Genomic DNA, 15,447 nt, shown 5'->3' with positions numbered 1-15,447 from the left:
TAAGTTCGGGTGTAACCGAACATTACATACTCAGTTGAGAGCTATGGAGACAAAATAAGGAAAATCACCATGTAGGAAAATGAACCTAGGGTAACCCTGGAATGTGGTTGTATGACATGTGTATCAAATGGAAGGTATTAAAGAGTATTTTAAGAGAGAGTAGGCCATAGTTCTATGGATGGACGCCATTTAGGGATATCGCCATAAAGGTGGACCAGGGCTGACTCTAGAATGTGTTTGTACGATATGGGTATCAAAAGAAAGGTGATAATGAGTATTTTGAAAAGGAGTGATCCTTAGTTCCCTAGGTGGACGCCGTTTCGAGATATCGCCATAAGGGTGGACCAGGGGTGTCTCTAGTTGTACGATATGGGAATCAAATGAAAGGTGTTACTGAGCGTTTTAAGAGGGAGTGGGCATTAGGTCTATAGGTGGACGCCTTTTCGAAATGTCGCCATTAGGGTGGGCCAGGGGTGACTCTAGAATGTGTTTGTACGATATGGGTATCAAACGAAAGGTGTTACTGAGCATTTTAAGAGGGAGTGGGCATTAGGTCCATAGGTGGACACCTTTTCGAGATATCGCCATTAGGGACGGCCAGGGGTGACTCTGGAATGTGTTTGTACGATATGGGTATCAAATGAAAGGTGGTAATGAGTATTTTAAAAGGGAGCAATCCTTAGTTCTATAGGTGGACGCCTTTTCGAGATATTGCCATAAAGGTGGACCAAGAGTGACTCTAGAATGTTTGTACGATATGGGTATCAAACGAAAGGTGTTACTGAGCATTTTAAGAGGGAGTGGGCACTAGGTCTATAGGTGGACGCCTTTTCGAGATATCGCCATTAGGGTGGGCCAGGGGTGACTCTAGAATGTTTGTACGATATGGGTATCAAACGAAAGGTGTTACTGAGCATTTTAAGAGAAAGTGGGCATTAGGTCTATAGGTGGGCGCCTTTTCGAGATATCGCCATTAGGATGGGCCAGGGTGACTCTAGAATGTGTTTGTACGATATGGGTATCAAATGAAAGGTGGTAATGAGTATTTTAAAAGGGAGCAATCCTCAGTTCTATAGGTGGACGCCTTTTCGAGATATCGCCATAAAGGTTGACCAAGGGTGACTCTAGAATGTTTGTACGATATGGGTATCAAACGAAAGGTGTTACTGAGCATTTTAAGAGGGAGTGGGCATTAGGTCTATAGGTGGACGCCTTTTCGAGATATCGCCATTAGGGTGGGCCAGGCGTGACTCTAGAATGTTTGTACGATATGGGTATCAAAGAAAATGTGTTACTGAGCATTTTAAGAGGGAGTGGACATTAGGTCTATAGGTGGACGCCTTTTCGAGATATCGCCATTAGGGTGGGCCAGGGGTGACTCTAGAATGTTTTTACGATATGGGTATCAAACGAAAGGTGTTACTGAGCATTTTAAGAGGGAGTGGGCATTAGGTCTATAGGTGCACGCCTTTTCGAGATATCGCCATTAGGGTGGGCCAGGGTTGACTCTAGAATGTGTTTGTACGATATGGATATCAAATTAAAGGTATTAATGAGGGTTTTAAAAGCGAGTGGCCCTTAGATGTATATGTGAAGGCGTTCTCGCGATATCGACCAAATGTGGATCAGGTGATCCAGAAAATCATCTGTCGGGTACTGCTAATTTATTTATATATTCAATAACACTAACAGTATTCCTGCCAAGATTCCAAGGGCTGTTGATTTCGCCTTGTAGAACTTTTTCATTTTCTTCTACTTAATATGGTAGGTGTCACACCCATTTTACAAAGTTTTGTCCAAAGTTATATTTTGCCTCAATAAACCAATCCAGTTACCATGTTTCATCCCTTTTTTCGTATTTGGTATAGAATTATGGCATTTTTTTAATCTTTCGTAATTTTCGATATCGATAAAGTGGGCGTGGTTATGGTCGGATTTCGGCCATTTTTTATACCAAGATAAAGTGAGTTCAGATAAGTACGTGGGCTAAGTTTAGTAAAGATATATCGGTTTTTGCTCAAGTTATTGTGTTAACGGTCGAGCGGAAGGACAGACGGTGGACTGCGTATAAAAACTGGGCGTGGCTTCCACCGATTTCGCCAATTTTCACAGAGAACAGTTAACGTCATAGAATCTATGCTCCTACCAAATTTCAAAAGGATTGGTAAATTTTTGTTCGACTTATGGTATTAAAAGTATTCTAGACACACTAAATGAAAATGGGCGGAGCCACGCCCATTTTGAAATTTTCTTTTATTTTTGTATTTTGTTGCATCATATCATTACTGGAGTTGAATTTTGACTTAATTTACTTATATACAGTAAAGATATTAAATTTTTTGTTAAAATTTGAATTTAAAAAAAATTTTTTTTAAAAAGTGGGCGTGTTCTTCATCCAATTTTGCTAATTTTTATTTAGCACATATATAGTAATAGTAGTAACATTCCTGCCAAATTTCATCATGATGTCTTCAACGACTGCCAAATTACAGCTTGCAAAACTTTTAAATTACCTTCTTGTAAAAGTGGGCGGTGCCACGCCCATTGTCCAAAATCTTACTAATTTTCTATTCTGCGTCATAACGTCAACCCATCTACCAAGTTTCATCGCTTTAACCGCCTTTGGCAATGAATTATCGCATTTTTTCGGTTTTTCGAAATTTTCGATATCGAAAAAGTGGGCGTGGTTATAGTCCGATATCGTTCATTTTAAATAGCGATCTGAGATCAGGAACCTACATACCAAATTTCATCAAGATACCTCAAAATTTACTCAAGTTATCGTGTTAACGGACGGACGGACGGACGGACGGACGGACGGACATGGCTCAATCAAATTTTTTCGGGAGCCTGATTATTTTGATATATGGAAGTCTATATCTATCTCGATTCCTTTATATATGTACAACCAACCGTTATCCAATCAAACTTAATATACTCTGTGAGCTCTGCTCAACTGAGTATAAAAATTGTCAATTGACTTTCTATTAACTGTGGCAGTAAACGATACAACAACAAATACAAAGCTGCAGAAATATATATGTAAATGCAGCATTTTTCGTAACAAAGTTTTACTTTATTGCTTACGGCTTATGGCGCTAACCGAGCTTTGTCTATCTGTCCATTCCGAGCGGCCCGTCGCCATTTCGATATGACGATGTGGTCAAGCGTCCAATAAACTTAAGTCAACTGTAAATTCACAAAAAGCGCAAATACTCTATCCTGGTGAGTGGGCACAAGAAGCCTAGGTTCGGACAACAACAACAACAGAATTCCAGAAAATGCCAATACAAAATAAGAAAATTATTCGGTCCTACTTGTTAGAAAAGAATGCTGCCAAAGTCACGACAATATTTGGCATCATTGGTAACAACAACAATGTTAAATATGTAATGCAGCTACATTAGACTGTCTCACTTTCATCTACAAAAGTTAAATAACACAAATAACATCCTAAAATGTAAACTTTTTAAAATACTTCACATTTTAAAATCAGTTAGATTCGAACTTCATTACACATTAGGCGATAGTTCTCAAGCCAAGTAAAGTCTATGCTTTGTGAGACTAAGACTTCTGCCAAAATATTTGCGAAATTTTTCAGATTTACGTGCCTTCATAAATTTTAGGGATCTGAAAAGCTTTTGCTTTTTGTTGGGTAAACGTCTTTGTCAGAATGATCACAAACCAGAAATGGAAATGAACTAAGTCAGTAAAACAAAATCATGGAATATATAAAAAGAGAGGGAAAAATGTAAGAAAAAGGAAAAGTTAATGAAAGAAGGTAAAAGAAAAGATGATGTGTATAAGCGAATTCAATCAATTCGCCGTGCAGAAGAATGTCAGGTCAAAAGAAAATTTTCATAGACTTCGATTAACTGACATATTGTTGTACAAGGCTTTGTATGGAAAATTATCAAGAAGAAGCAATCAGCTGTTGGGATAACACCACCTCTACTGAATTCGCCTTGCAATGTGGATGGGGATGATGGCGCTGTTTATAGCTAGTGTTACGGTTATTTAAGGAGAGGGAAGGAAAGACAAATAATAGAAATGACAGAAACTTAAAAGAAAGGGCGGAAAAGGAAAGGTAGAAAGTGAGAGGTGGAAATGAAATGGAAGAAACGAAATTAGAAAAAGATAGGGAGTGAAAATTAAAACCAAGAAGCTTAAAACGGAGGGAAAATCAGATCCAGAACCCAGACAGGATTGAAAGCAGAGCCAACATTTTACTGGCACAGTGTACGAAACTGTGTACAAAACAGAATATGCAACAACCGAAACCTGACCCGCAACCGAGTTCGGAACCGAAACCCTACAAAAATCGAAAAAGCAACTGGAACCGAAAGTGAATATCAATTAAAAGTCGAAACTGAAACCACAATTGAAATTTACCAGGAAACTATTATCGCAAAAAGCACCAATGCCACGACCAGAACCTGCGCCGATTAACGTCAGGCATAGTGGAAATGAAAGTTTCCCAGTCGGACACAAGATCAAAATTGTGGTAGAGACCTGCACGGCATAACCGAACTTAAGTGTTAGAGTAAGAGTCAAAAGAAGCTGAACATGAGCTGAGGGAAGAGAGGTGAAGGAAGAGAGACAAAAATATATGGATTATAACAGGAGGGAGAAGGATAAGGATTTTAGGAGGGAGAGGGAAAGGTAGTTAGGGAAGAAGAAAGGCAAAGAAGAGAACATAGGGAGAGGGTTAGGGAAGGGGAAAGTTAAACGAGAGGGCATCTGGAGAGTGTGAGATTGAGATATGTTTTTTAATTAAACAACCGAAATAGATCTGTGAGCTACATAGGATTAAGGGTAGCTTTTATCAAACGGTACTAAGACATAAAATCTATCATTGCCAACATTAATATGCGTACTAGATCACGCTGCCAGAATGCAGCCAATTTTATATGTATTGTTGTTGTAGAGTAAAGTCTTCTCGAAATTTTCAAATTGAGAGCACTAACTATTCAGCTAAGTAAGTAAGTAAATGTACGAGTATTACGACGAACCGCAAACGAAGTAAGGGTGATTCGGATGAGGGCATTGAAGGGCTTGTAAAAGCAGTCACTAACTCAAAAGATCGTGACCGCATGTCTTAAATGCATAATGACCGTAAAGTATCTGCAGCAGCAGCGTTAGTAACTTAAGAAAAACTACAACAAAAACAATAACCACAAACGAGAAGGCACTTGTGTTTACTGAAATCTAAGCAAACTGGTCGAAAAAAAGTTTAATCACGGTGTGATAGAATGGAAAACCAGCGCCGAAAGATTTTAACCTCAAATGAGTTGGACCGAAAAGTACAAGCTTTTGGTGTTGCACACGAATCGAACCACATTTGAGCGACGACAGGCAGATCTGGTTGTGTAGTGGCTGGATGAGGATGAGAAGTATGCCGGCTGCTGGTTTGAACTAGACTTCGAGATGTGGTAGTATATCATATCTCTATGTTTGTGTTTGTGTGGTTAAAGACATACGAGCATCCGCAAGCCATTTACTTATTGAAAATTTACCAATTTCTGAATTGTGGCATAATTTTGGCATTGTTGTCGTTATTCTCTTCATTGTTATGAATTTGTGTATAAGCAATCCTTTTCTGTGTTTACTTTTATTATTTAAACCATACTTTATTGTTGTGTTGAAGGATTTTATAACTTGATAAGATGCTTATTTATGCAACTTTACTAACCAAATTCGATATTTGTTATGACAAATGAGGGGTCAAGTTTTAGTGCTGACACATTGATGGCGGTCAATTTATTTATTAAGTTTTGGATGTTTAAATTTTCTCTAGAAAGTTAACGATTATGTGCAAAGCATGACACGACGTTACACGACTAAGCACAACGACAAGATATCCATCGCCTTTGGCGATAAAGTGCTGTCGGATGCGAAAAAATGCACGAGCGGTTTCAGCCGACTACGATTGACAAAGGTAGACGGCGGGCCAACACACTCACACACAAGCATAAATACAGCGCGTCCCCTATTAGCATCACCGCAAAAGAGGTTGAAGATGCCATCGATCATGCTAAACCACCAAAGCAGTAGGCCCAGGCGGTATAGCCATGCCGATGCTTAAAAAACTTAGTAAAGATGGATTTAAATATCTAGCGCATGTCTTCAACCTTCGAAAGAAAAATGGAAAATGGCCAGCGCGGTACCGCCACTAAAGCCTGGGAAGCCAGCTAACGTAGGAGAATCCTATCGTCCGATACCTCTCCTCTCGCCAGTGGCCAAGACAGTTGAATCCATTCTTATTCCCTATTTCACTGCTTACTTGCGTCTTGCAATCATCTGCTTTGCTTTCGAAAAATATATAGCACTACCACCGCGCTAAACGCCATCAACACAGAGATAGATTTGCGGATTGGATCAAAACCCCTAACACAAAACAGTACTCGTAGCGCAAGACTTATCAAAAGCTTTTGATACACCACGGAAGGTTACTGCAAGACTTGGAAGGGACCCTCCTTCCTCCAAGTTTCAAAGGGTGGACCGCAAATTATCTGTCTAGTCGGCAGTTATCGGTGCAATTCAAGAACGGTACATCAAAAACCAGAAGATTTAAACAAGGGGTACCATAGCGTGGTGTCCTACCCCGTTTTGGTTTAACTTTTATGTTTCCAAGCTGCTTTCACCAACAGAAGGAGTCACCATTGTATCTTACGCCGATGACTGCACAAAAATGGTACCAGGCCCAGGCCCACAAATCGATGAGCTTTGTAATAAAATAAAAAAAACTATCTCCTTGATATCTCCAGTTTTTCGCCTCTTGAAACCTGACATTGTCACCGACCAAATCATCGACGACCTTATTTACAACATAGAGATGGCAAATGTCGACCATATTGAACATCCACGTTGATGGCTTTTACTTTACCGACTGTCGTACACTCAAAAATACTGGGTGTAACGATCGATCAGGATCTACATTTTTGCGAGCATGGATGCGTAATTGTACCTATAATCCAGATTTGTAATAAAATCCTCAAAACTCTTGCCGGGTAGATATAAAGAGACACTCATTACCAATTACAAAGCAATTTGCCAGCCACTTGCATGCTACGCGTCCCTCTAAGAAAACACAGGCCTACCAAAACACTGCTCTCAGAACTGATGCGGGCTGTTTTCTTATGTCCCCAGAATATCACCTACACAGTGAGGCGAGGTTGCTCCCCATTAGGGAAGGAAAAGAAATGCTGAACAAACAATTTCTGTTGAATACCCAGAAACTTGGGCATCACAACAGACATCTGATTGAAGAGGCCCCGACTCGGTACCTAAGAACTAAGCCGTATGTAAAATGGTTTTGATTTTGCACCCCCGTACAATACTTTGATTTTACGCAAGTAGACTTGGAGGGGTAAAAAACAAATGTGCTCGGAGAACAATGTAAGTGCGCAACTGGCAACCCGTGCATTTGACAGAAATCTTTGTAAATAATAGGATCGTCATTCTTAAGGACAAGAGAATGAAATAATAAGTACAAAACTTCGCCCACCAAATCAGACGATGGATGAGACCGAAATGAAAAGAATAGACAACCACGACGTTTAACCCCTCATCGAAAAAGAGCCTTGCGCAGACCATAAATGCATTTTAAGGCTTTCTTCGAAAAACAGAGAAATAACTTTTTTGCTTCGAAAAAAATTTGGTTTACTGAAATACGTTTTTTTTCGTGTAGTGATGAATACTGCTGGAGGGGTAGGAATAGTCATCTCTGCTGAAAGTGACACCCGAGCGACTAAATGTTTGTCTAATTGAGCCTTTCCTAGGGCCAGGTACTACCGATATTTAAGATCACTCCGCTCTAATGCATTCAAGGGCAACAAATTCATCTAAACAAAATAAAAAACAAAAACCTAAGAAGAAGATTCAGTATTTTATGTTAAAATGTAAGCCAGTGAATAAAATTCAATGTTCTTGTAAAATCAACTGTTTTACAGTCACTGCATAGATGGCATCCACGAACAAGATGCAAAATAAGCCAAAGATGACAATTACCAAAGAGTTTCGCCGATCGGTATGTGTCGTGTTTACTTACATAAGTCCATGGTAAACAAATTCCTATGGACTAAACAACAAGAAAAACAATGTTTTAAATCACCTGTAAAAAAAGAAGAAGGAATGAACTACGAACCGACCAGCCGATCAGCACCATATCAGACAGCCAAGCAGTCAGACCAAATCGATGAGCTCAACGTGTGACGAAGACATGAGAGATACAAGTGAACAACAATCGAAAATCGAAACGAAAACAAAGCGAAATCAAATGATGTCTGATAGCAACAAAAAGTGAAAACAATAAAAACAAGTAAGGACGGGACTGTCTTCGGCACAGCCTTCATACCTTTTATGAATGGGGTTGAACAATAATCTTATCCCATTCGCAATATCCAGATAATTGGGTGTATAAGATATGAAATATATAGTGAAGAGTTGTATAAACCTAAGCGATTTCTAAGATAAATACATATAAAATTAGAAAAGAGGGAGGGTTCTTTATGTGAGGATGCAAAGTTTCACGTTCTTTGTGGTCTGCATGAAAAGGCCAAATGACCATGATTATCCTAAAACATATGACGTAAGCGTAAGTATTTGAAGAAATTTGAAGCTTCTAGCCGTTAAAAAGGGAGCAGAAATGATAGTTGATATGGGGTATATACTATATATACGACCGATCTCTTCGATTTTTTCAGACAACAATATTTGCTATATACGAAAGTATTTGGTGAAGTTTGAAGCCTCATCCTGATAAATTGAGTAGGATATGACAAAAATCCTCTTTTCTGAAAAATTGGTTGTATGGGAGATATATACTATAGTGGTGCGATATGGCCGGTTGCAACAAATGTCTAATCGCACACCTAAATATACCCGGGCACCAAATTTCATCAAGATATCTTAAAAATTTACGGAATAGTTTGCATACAAACAGACAGACAGATATGGCTAAATCAACTCAGCTCTGCATCCTGTTCATTTCGGTTTACTTATTCGTGGGTCTATCTCTTCTCCTTTAAGGATTTACAATTTTGTGATTCGTGACAAACTTAATATACCATTTCATTTTCGTGAATGGTATAAAAAGATACGAACAAATGCAAGCGTAAAGAAAATTTCGATGAGGGGTGGCAAACGTGAGCTTGCTGTTGAAGCGATGAAGTGCGCCCGCTTGAGTCACTGTTAGTTTGTTGGCAGCAACATGTTGTCAGCAGCAGCAAAAACAGTACCAACACCAACAACAACTTCCATATTCTAATATTGAAGCAATCGAACAACAATCCAACGAAGCAGTCAAGCAACTAAACAACTGTCGTTACTGATCATGTCTGCCAGCAACGAAAAGTGGCCAGGTGGGTTGCGATGAGAAGAGCAATGGTGAGGCTGTGTATAAAACGTGTCCACAACGCGACGTATGACACACACAACTATAAAAAAAAATGCATGTGACGCGCATATTGCACGTTATGTTGGTCGGTTGCTCGATCCGTCAGTTGTTTAGGCGGCCGGTATGCACACACCGCGCGTGTGGGTGCGTTTACGTGTGTGTGTATTTTTGTTTGACTGATAGGCTGTATTTTATGGACTCATCATAGCAATTCAAATACAATAGCAATTTTTTGCTACTCCAGCTCGAATAGCGACCCATGAAGCAGCTGAATGGCTTTTGGTATGCCTCTTTTGGCTCCAAGTATTTCCAACAGCAGCAAAAACATGCCACATAATGTTGCTTACACATTTGGGAAATTTTTTTCATTGCGCCTAACAATTTTACTCAAAGTATCCCTATTCTTCTTTACACAGCCTGCAATTTTACTATGCTAGACGTTCACAGGTTTATTTGACAACCAATGTTTAGCTTTCTGTATGTGTTTTGTTGCTTTACTATCATTGTTACTGTTGTTGTATCTACTTGCATTTGAATGACTATCTGACGATTGGTGTATTGATCGGTGGCTTTTGTAAATACTTAAGCAGCTTAAATGAGTGTTGGATTAATGTTCATATAGTGGTATCTTGACGTCAATAAACGTCGTCGACCAACAACCCAACGGTTAATGTGAGCGCAGCCTCAATTCGCGGACAAGCTTGCGTTACAGGCGTACTCAATTATCCGTACCACAGAATGACAATAGGTGGTACGTGAGAATGTTAAATAATTTTAATACAATACTCTTTAGTTTTTACCACACTTTTATTTGGTTGATATTACCGTAGCGCAGTTTGTTGGAGAAGGCTAAAAAATGAAGAACGAGTCTAGAGTCTGCGGAGCTCCTCAAGTAATGAGGAGACTGTATGACTTTTGAAGATAATTGTAAATATACTACCTCCCTACACTTTGACATTTTTCATAAAATTTTATTTTAATTATAATGTACTACTCGATAAATTTAATAATATTAAGGAAAAAATTTCATTCTAGAAAGATATCCGAAATCGACACTGGTCAAGAAAGTGACTAACTGGAATAAATTCTTTGTAAAATTTGTTATTCACTCGAACTTTTTTTTTCTAAAGAAACCTGTCAGAGGCAACTTGATAATATCATCTCCATTAGGGCGGGTCAAATTGTATGGGGGAAAAGAAACGTCAGGAATTTCGAACCTCCCTAATTTTGTTAGAAAATTGTATATCCCAATCCGAATAGCGGCTCTCACAAATAAAATACATGAAAACAAATTTGGATTCGGATTGGGATATAAAATTTTCTAACAAAATTGTGGAGGCTCGAAATTCAATTCAGACCTATGGTCCCATGTACAATATTACTCAGTATGACCCATAGATTCAGAAACTGGAGGTGCACCTAAGTTTTTTTTCCCCCATACAATTCGATCGCCCTAATCTCCATGTGATATAACTTTTTGACCGTGCTATTACCGTTATCAGAGGTTAGACAGAAAATAACATTTCATTTGCTTTTAAAGAGTCGTCCTACCAGATATATTTAATTTTTTAGTTTAATTTATTAACAACAGGTGAAGCTGTAGGCGGGCTCACCTCATTGTGAGGTTAGGGTAAATTTTTTCTGGTTTGAGTTTATAATTAAAGCTTTGCGCACTGCTAATTTACTCTTGTTTTTATTTCGATGTCCAATGTGGACCTATGAGTCTTTCAGGAAGGGAATGACGGGGTCGGGATAACATCTGCCGTGGTGTTCACAAATCAATCACTCTATTGGTTTACTGTTTTCACATATAACTAAATCTAGTATACGACCCTCAATTTAGCCGAAGACTCATCTGAATTGGAATACTTAATTAAACTCATCTATATAAAAATATCTCACATAAATCTTGGCCCTGATTGGAGATGATGAAAAGGTTAATGTTAAGATTTCTCCATGGATACTTAACAATTTAAATATAATTTTTTGTTTTCAAATACCCAAAATCGATTCTGTTAAGGTAGCCAACGTCATATATATATCAATTTTCGCCCTTTTTCAGGGTAGTCTCATCGTGTTAAAAGTTCATATGTACTTCAATATCTTGAGCCTTAATAGCGTACTCCTTTGCAATATGCCTTAACAGTTTCAAATAGGAGCCAAAAACTATATGTGTTATTGCCAACTGTGTTATCAGATTTAGAAACCAAAAAAGTCTCCATACATAGAAAAATTTTAGTTTTGACCACTGTACGACACCCCCTAACTGTCTTCCATCAGAACCAAAATTTATTTGTGATATTTTTGACCGCAGTATTTTCGTTTGAAGGATTCAGACTGGAAGAGATCGTTCATTTGATTAATAAGGACCACCCTAGTGTTCATATCTGTGGTCACAAGCGATAATAACCTAATTCGACTTCAGAAAAACTTAAAACCCAATACTTTAACTGACTCATATCATAACAAAGATGTAACATTGTAAGGAACAAAAAATTTGCACAAAAATATGAGATTTTTATTATTAAAAAAACAGGTAATAAGCCTGGCGCCCCACGATTTTCTTGAGTCGACTTAGGTTGGTGACGCTTGTGACCATATACACGGCAGCGAAGAAGAGAATACATATCATATTTCCTCACTTGAATTCTTCTTCGATTAATTTTGCAACTCAAACTATGCAAACAAATCTTGACAACGTGTTCAAAAATAATTATTATACGAGTATGTGTAGGTATATATGTTACGAAATTTTTTAAATTTACATTATTATATTAATTTGTTGTCTTCAAGACCAACTTTATTATTTTTGTAAAATGTATATTTTAGAAGTTATATTATATTAAATAATTATACCTAGAAAACGAGTAGATTAGAAAAAACAAAGTTCATAGACCGTATAGCCGACTATTTCAAAACCCATGACGGTTTATCATTAGCGATCCACACATTGAAGGCTTGACGTTTTAACGCATCAGACCATCAATGCACTTTGCAAGTTTCTATTTATAGCTCGTTTTCTACTCTTTGTTGTTTATATTCTTTACCACCGTCAATTGAGTGCGCCAATCAGGTGCTATTATCTCTTTAGACGAGGATTTTTATTGCAGACCATATGGTACTCGTTTTCTAAGTATAATTATTTAATATAATATAACTTCTAAAATATACATTTTACAAAAATAATAAAGTTGGTCTTGAAGACAACAAATTAATATAATAATTAATTATTTACAGACCAATAAAACCAAAACATAACATTTTAAATTTACATTTAGATTTTACTGAATTTTTTGGAGTATGGAGTTTTGTAGCCAAATCAATTTTAGACCAACAAAGTAAAATTTTAGGTCTCTCAAAATTTGTATTGATTTTTGAAATTTTTTTTCCGAAGGACTGCTGAGATCGTCTTCCACATATGTAAGTATGGAAATGAGTATTGAACACACATCGGAAAAAAGATTTTCAAAGCAAAACGAGTTTTGAGAGATCTAATGCTTGTACTTTGTCAGAATAAAATTTTCTCGAAATTTCAAAATTTTGCGAAAACGTTTTTGAGAATGGTATACAAAGCTCCAGTTATAAAATTCGTGGAAGTTTCTTCTTAAACTATCGAAAATAAAAAATAAGAATTTCATTGACGAAATTTGATATAAATTTTTACTGCTATCTTCGTGTGTTCGTTGCTGTGTATATGTATGTATGCATGTTCGCATACATAAGCTCCCTACATACAGATTTGAAAAAAAAATTTAATAGTCTTGGAAAATATCCACTTATTGTATTTACTTAATTTATTTTACACTTAAATTTACATATAAATATAAATACCTAAAAAGAATAAAAATAAAATATTAAATACAAGTTTTTCAATAAACATGTAAATGCATATTTTTTATTAAAACAATTTAAAGTGCTTTCAAATAAAAAAAATCACTTAATTCACAGCAAGCAAATAAATATAAGAATGTAATAAAAAATTTAATTAATAAATATGAATAAAAAATGCCTGATAAATCCAAATGCGGGTTTACTGCCATCACCTGGTCCATGTGCCGTTAATTACATTCACAGTGTTGTGTGAGACCAAATAAAGTCCTGGTATTAATTGTGAGTAAAAAGTGTGCAATTTTATTTGTTTGGGTGTGTGTGTTTAGGGTCACAATTAATGCATTTTGATGTCATGAAATAAAGAAAATTTATTAGTGAAAAAATCAAAATATGGAGATGAGTGCAATTAAAGCAACAAAGAAATGATGATTGAACGAAATATTGATTAAGTTCGAAAACTAAAAACCATTAATTTGTAAACATTAAATCAAAAGATAAGAATATAATTACAATATAAATATTACAAGCGCTAATTTGTGTGTGTATGTGTTCTTGTGTTAATATGTTTGTAATATTTGCTAATTAACGGTTATTTCAAACTGATAAAAATTATAATTCATGCAAAGTGTTTTATGTTAGACTAAAGAAATAACTTAATATAAAGTTGATACATACATACAAAAATATTAAATATGCATACCTATATACGCATTGCACTAATGGGCTATGTAGCATACGATGATCTTCAGATAATAGCCTAGACTCACTATCCGATTAGCAATTTCAAGTGTTTTAAAGTTTTTAGAAGATTTTCCAAGGCTACAAATTATATGAGAAACCTCATATGTAATTTATAAGGATACTGAAAAACAGTAAATGGCTCTGCATAAATTTTATTTCGTTATCACTTATGGAAGCGGGAACATATCGCCCTCCTAGATCAATAGGGAGCTTAGCCAAAAATCAGGAATTTCAATATCTACCGAACTGTTAAAACAGCAAGGCTTTGTAAAAAATTAAAAGTATTTTGATCTAAGTGAATGATTTTAGAAGTTTAAGCTTTGAGCTTAATTTTTTTCTTCAAATTGGTCTTTCGTTTGTCGTGATATCTTTTAAAGCCTCATATATTTTTAATTGAGGCTTTGAGCTTTATATTTTGACCAATGAAAAAGCAGTTTGTCGCAAAAAAGTAGTGCTTAGAAAAAATAGGAACATTTTCTTAAAAACATTAGTATTAGTATTTATGTAATGCAATGAAGTAAAAGATTAGAAATACATGATGGTAGGTGGGTGTGTTCAAAGGAACTACTACGTTTTGTATTTAGTGTTGCAGGGTGCATTCCTAGTCATTTTAAAAGGTGACATAATCCAAGTAAAGAAGATAATAAATATTTTAAAAACATATATTTTTTTGTATTTAAGTTCGCCGAATTTAAGCGCCTTTTTCCAGGAAAACATTCTTGAACTTTATGATATCAATGAATCCTAGTAGGTCTCGAATGCAGGTCTTCGCAAGAAAAGCAACTTTCACACAATATCACGGAAACCACCCTCGTGATGAAAATTGTTATCTTTTTAGGTTCCAGAGTGACATTATATCAATTGGGATTATAACACCTCATAAGCAGTGAAGTAGTCACAAGTAAAAAACTTGTGGCTTAGCCAGTTGGGATTTTGTCATGGCACCTTTTTTGAATATATGTATTTTCTAAAATTTGTTTTGCGTAGGCAGAATTAATGAGCCTACAAATAATCCCCGAGATTGCCCACTCTCTAAGATGAATTTCGTTCAGAATAAATTTATTAGGATTAAGTAGAACTGCCTATAACAAGTCCTAATATTCTTATCTTTAAATTAGTATTTGAATCTTTACTAAATAAATGTTATAAATTTTTTTTTTATCCGTATTAGGGAAAAATTACAAAATTTGCACACGGCTATGGTTACTAGAATATGTTTTTGAACTCCAATTCTTCATCAGCTATCTTTTCGAGTGCTGAACTTTGAACTCGAGTACACCTATGTACATTCATACTGGTGTTAAGGCAGATGCCTCTCCCCAGTCCACCATTTGAATGCCTCGCTGCACGCTTTGTAATTTGTCTCTAACTTTTGCAGTTTTGCATACATATAATTGTTATTAAATAAGTTTTAAGAAAAATTACTAAAGTATACATAAAATAGAAACATTTTTACTTAACCTTGAACTTTACTATAA

General features: G+C 36.3%; 1 protein-coding gene across 1 annotated transcript in view; it reads right to left on the bottom strand.

The window, feature by feature from the left end:
• svp (COUP transcription factor 2) overlaps nucleotides 1-15,447 on the bottom strand; it is a 98,880-nt gene that overhangs the window by 7,378 nt on the left and 76,055 nt on the right. The window lies entirely within an intron of this gene.

This window comes from Eurosta solidaginis, chromosome 1 (genome assembly GCF_040869045.1).
Source record: "Eurosta solidaginis isolate ZX-2024a chromosome 1, ASM4086904v1, whole genome shotgun sequence".
In the NCBI taxonomy this organism is placed as follows: domain Eukaryota; kingdom Metazoa; phylum Arthropoda; class Insecta; order Diptera; family Tephritidae; genus Eurosta; species Eurosta solidaginis.
Note: the sequence above shows the minus strand (reverse complement) of the source record. Positions and strands in the feature narration are given on the sequence as shown.